This window comes from Phoca vitulina, unplaced genomic scaffold, assembly GCF_004348235.1.
Source record: "Phoca vitulina isolate PV1807 unplaced genomic scaffold, GSC_HSeal_1.0 scaffold1, whole genome shotgun sequence".
NCBI lineage: Eukaryota > Metazoa > Chordata > Mammalia > Carnivora > Phocidae > Phoca > Phoca vitulina.
Genome location: NW_022589704.1, coordinates 58037702 through 58042770, shown reverse-complemented (window position 1 = coordinate 58042770; position 5069 = coordinate 58037702). Strand labels below are relative to the sequence as shown.

Genomic DNA, 5069 nt, shown 5'->3' with positions numbered 1-5069 from the left:
ATCCTGGGAGCTCCGTTTAGCAGCTGAGGCAAATAATTGTCGCACACGAACCTGGTGGGTAGAGTGGTAAGGAAAGAGGAGAAGAGATTCCTAAAACAATGCCCAAATTTATCTCAACTTTCACATTTGTACTGGGAAAAACACACCCAAAATATAACCAATGGGAGTAGCTCATTCCTTCAATGTTCCAAGTTTTCAAGCTGCTAGGCGAGAGCTTCACAGTTTGGGCAACGTCGAAGAAAATGTCCTCCCCCAGTGAGGGAGGGAGAGGGGGAGGAATGAGGGAGGGGAAGGGAGGAAGGGGAAGAGAGGAAAGAGGAGGAGGAAGGAGGAAGGAGGGAGGAGGAGGGAGGAGGAGGCCCACAGAAAGGTCTGGAAGATTGCAACAGAGCTGGGAGTCTCAAGAGAACACAGTGAAAACAAATCACAACTTTGCTGCTTCAGAGATGTCAACCAAATTATGGAATAAAAATTTGTTAAGAAGAACACGGACTGATACGTGTATATAGTTTATGCACTACCCCGGCTCAGATGTAAGGAAATCGGAGCCCAAAAGAGGGGGCATCCATCACCCGTACCTATGCCAGGCAAAAGGGTAAGGGACCCTGGTTTGAATTCTAAGCCAAACATCAAACCCTTAGACTATAGTGACAGGGTAACAGTGAAAACTGAGCTATTTGTATGCAAAATTCATCTAAAAGTTAGATGTTAGCACTGCAAAGATCCCGGCTATCAGCCAGCATTCACAGTAGTAACACTTAGGGAGTGCTTCCCATGGGCGGGCCCCTGTCCTCTTGCTAGTGGGTGGAACCCATACTGCAACCCCAAGTGCAGGGTGCCACAAAGGAGGAGCTAAGGGGACCACACCAGTACGTGCAAGAGTCAAGGTTTGACTCCAGGCAGCCTGACTCTGGGACCCATCGTTTCTTTATATTTATGTCCGCTTTGCTTATATTAAGCACTAACATTTCCTGGGCCCTTAGTATGTTCCAGGCACTGTCCTAAGCGGTGTACAGGTATTAACTCATTTAATTCTCATTGTTATGTGATAGTCTCCTCATCCTTTGTTTGCTGGTTTATTTGTTTTTGAAATAAAAAACCCGAGGCACAGAGAAGAGATCTAAATTTGCCCCAGATCTCAGAGTATGTGGTAGAGCCAGGGTTCAGAATTATGTAGCCCGGTTCTGGGACTCCTGCTCCTGGCGGGCCCATAACTGCCTAAGAAACACACACATCAGAGTTGAGGGAAAGCATTCACTGAGATCTTAAAAGCATTAAAGAACCCCGCTGCCTGAAATCTGATCAAGGTCATGGGTGGGGAAAATTTCCATCTGGCTGCCCACACGAGGGACGGAAGAATCATGGGAACAGATGAAAAACATACCCGTTGGTGTTTTTGCCTCATGAGCTAGGGCCCAGTTTAACAAACATGGCTTTGCCCTTTGTACCACCCTCTTGGCACAGGCGGGATGGTTCTCCACCCAGGTCAGGCCCCCCACCCCCCGAACTCTGTTTTCTCAAAAAGATAGCCCTGTCTATGTAATTTCCCAAGTATGCTTATCCTCCCCAACTAGCCCCACACGGAACTGGCACTCCAGCCTTCATCAGTGAACCCAAGGTCAGCCTAACTGCCAGCCTACTCCAACCCAGAACCCCACTGGAGGGAGTCACATTCGTGGGAAGATATACTTACACTGGGTTCGATTCTTGCATTTGGACAGAGCACCAGAAAGTCAAATACCCGGGCTATGTCATCCTCCTCCCTTGCAGAATTTCTTCCCTTGAGTTGCATTTAGATATTTTGCTGTTGACATTTAGTAAAACTCTTTTGTGAAGCAGTTAAATGAAACTCTCACCAAAGGAAAAACTATGATGATATTGTCCACTGTATCACCCAGCACCCATAGGAAACACCCCATAAAAAAACTTCCCTTTTTTTTTTTAATCTCAAAAAAATTTTACTTATCGCAGTGCGCCCAGCGGTCCTGTAGATCTGTCTCTTGCTTCAACAGCATTTGGACAGAACAGACCCAGGGATGCCCCTTCTACCAGCCAACCACCACCCTCCAACCTTTTTTCCAGTCGCAACCTTGGGAGCCATCTTCTTGGCCACCCACTGCCTCCGGGACCAGCCAACACCCAATTTTGAGCTTAGCTCCTCATCACCAATCAACCACAAGCTCCCAGATTTGTCAGAACTATTCCGCAGAGGGGGACGGCGCTGTCAACCGCCTGGTCAACATGCATCTGCGGGCCTCCTACACCTACCTCTCTCTGGGCTTCTATTTCGACCGTGACGATGTGGCTCTGGAAGGTGTGGGCCACTTCTTCCTCGAGCCGGCTGAGGAGAAGCTCGAGGGCGCCCAGTGTCTCTTGAAGATGCAAAACGAGCGCAGCGGCCGCACCCTCTTCCAGGATGTGCAGAAACTGTCCCAAGATGAGGGAGGGAAACCCTCGTCCCAAGATGAGGGGGCTCTTCTCCAGAACCAGGGAGCTGGAAGCCACCAGGGTCCCCGAGAAGAACCTGGCCCCGGCGCTCTGGGGCTGGATGCCTGGGTTCTGCCAGCGCGGACCCCCAGCTCTGTGACTTCCCGGAGAGCCACTTCCTGAAGGAGGAGGTGAAACTCAACAAGAAGATGGGCAACCGCCTGACTCAGCTGCCCAGGTTGGGCTGGGCGAGTGTCTCTTCGAAAGGCTCGCCCTCAAGCGCCACTAGGAGCCTCCAGAGCCCGGCGGCCTTTGGGGGGCCCCTCTGACATCCCTCTGGTTACAAGAGCTTGTGCCTCAGCCTCTCCCTGCAGCCACGAGGCAGCTATTCAACCACCCTGGAGCCCTCTCCCAAGCCGTGGACCAAATGAAAACTAAGCTTTTTGCAGGGAAAAAAAAAAAAGTTTTACTTATCTTGAGGAAATAGTATGCTTTGTCATTTCTGAGCATGAAAATTATGTCCTAACAGTCCATCTCTTTTTCTATCTCCCTCTCACTTTTTAAAGCTTCTAGGAAGCTCAGAGTCAAACTTGAAATTGAAGGTATGGGCCTTTTTAGTCTATAGGAGGGACTGCAAAACTTTTGTAATCTCACCATCTCCTTAGGGGAAAATTTTAAGGACAACTCCCTGGTAGATGTCTATTTATTTCCTTATTTATAAATTATATGCATGTACCTGATTATATATTATTACCTGATTTTTTAAAAATGTTTTATATTACCTGATATTTTAAAGCACAATACACACAGAGGCCAAAGTTCATTGGTAATGCCTAAGGATATAAATCCATATTTCAAAATGCCTTCTAATGATTTCAAAATTGTTTTAGCCTCTTCTTTCAGCCCTAACTAGATTGGACTGTCATTATATTTACGCTTAATGAGGCTGACAAAGAGCGTGGCCAGGCAGCATGAGAAGCATCAGCTTGGCCATTTTCTTCTTAGCTTGAAGATGATACTAGTCGGACAGCCCAACCCAGCAGTTTCTTTGCAGGGATATTTTTTAAGTTACTCTCCTCCTTCGGTGAGGACGTACTTAAACACAGGTAACAGAAACCAGAATCCACATGACTGGATGCCCATGCACCGCACGATGCCACAGGCTTCCAGAAGCAACCCAGCCAGCGAGGAGGCTCTGCAGCCTCTGGGTGTGGGACATGTGCCCAGAGCGTGCCTCAGGACACCTTCCGGAAGTGCCGAGGGCAGGCCGAGGGACGCACGTGACACGCGCACGCTAGATATTACTAAATCATAATGCCTCTCATTTTAAGATGAAAAATGTCTCTAATTGAACATTCTAATGTGTGTTCTTCCAGTCCCGCAATTGATCTGATGCACACCCCTCTGGAACCGGGTCCATCTGTCCCCTCCATCCCATTTTACCTTATCCGGGTCCTGACCTCCTACTCATGTGTTTTCCTCACAGTCACTCTATTTTTATTTCTACTAACCATTATTTCTGGCCTGGGTCCTCCTTAAGTCCTTTATGGACCTTGCGTGTGCATTCCTACATGTCGTGAACAGGATGGCTTATAAGAAACTGTACAAGAATGCTCTTTCTCAATGTCCATACTATTACTTTAGCTAATCATACATTTGGGGATCTGTACATTTGGGAATAACCTCTGGATTATTCCATATACCTATGTCTCTAAATATCTCACGGTCGTGGTCAGCTGACATCGCCTATCAACTGAGATGGAAATACTTAGACTTTGACAAGACATTAAGTATCTACCAAATCAGAATTAGCTTTAATGACAGAAACCCTCAGGAAAGAAGGACTTTATTTTTTTAAAAAGATTTCATTTATTTGAGAAAGAGAGAGAGTACAAGCAGGGGGAGGGGCAGAGGCAGAAGCAGACCCCCCCGCCCCCCGCGGAGCAGGGAGCCCGATGCGGGACTCGATCCCAGGACCCTGGGATCATGACCTGAGCCGAAGGCAGACAGCTCACCTGACTGAGCCATCCAGGCGCCCCAGAAAACAGTGACTTTAAACACCAAGCTTGATTCTTTCATGAAAAAGAAGTGTTGAGGGAGGTTTTCTAGGGTTAGTCTGGCAGCTTCACGAAATTCTCTGGGACTCAGCCACCTTCAGTCACTCCCAGGAGTGGTCTTCGTGTCTGTGATCTGCAGCAGTGGCCGGAGCTCCAGGCTGTTCTCCAGGCCGACAACCCAGGCCGGTGCGGAGGGGTGACGTCCCTTAGGCGCACACAGCACAGGGCTCCACACCACCCCCCCCCCCACACCGCCTCGCCCAGGTAGAGGGAATGGGTATCGTAGGCATTAAAAGTCTGGGAGAATGGAGATTGGGAGAACAACAAGCAGCCTCTGCCACATCCGCTTTAAAATCTGTGATTTTAGCAAAGCAGGATTTGGTATTAGAATTGCATTCCGGAGAATTCTCATTCTAGACCATCAACTTGTAACTAATTCTGATCTTTTTTTTTTTTTTTTCCATTCAAAGACCCATTATCAATTACCACTCAGAGGTAGTTAAAGTAAGAATTATCCCAGGAATACATTGTCCTTTGTAGAAGCCCTGGAAAATATCTCTGTGAATGCATAGTTAATACAGTCCT

At 47.8% G+C, this 5069-nt stretch overlaps 1 pseudogene; it reads left to right on the top strand.

Moving 5' to 3' along the window:
* Positions 1-580: 580 nt before the first annotated feature.
* On the top strand, positions 581-2716 carry LOC116647682 (annotated as a pseudogene).
* The last annotated feature ends 2353 nt before the right edge of the window (positions 2717-5069 follow it).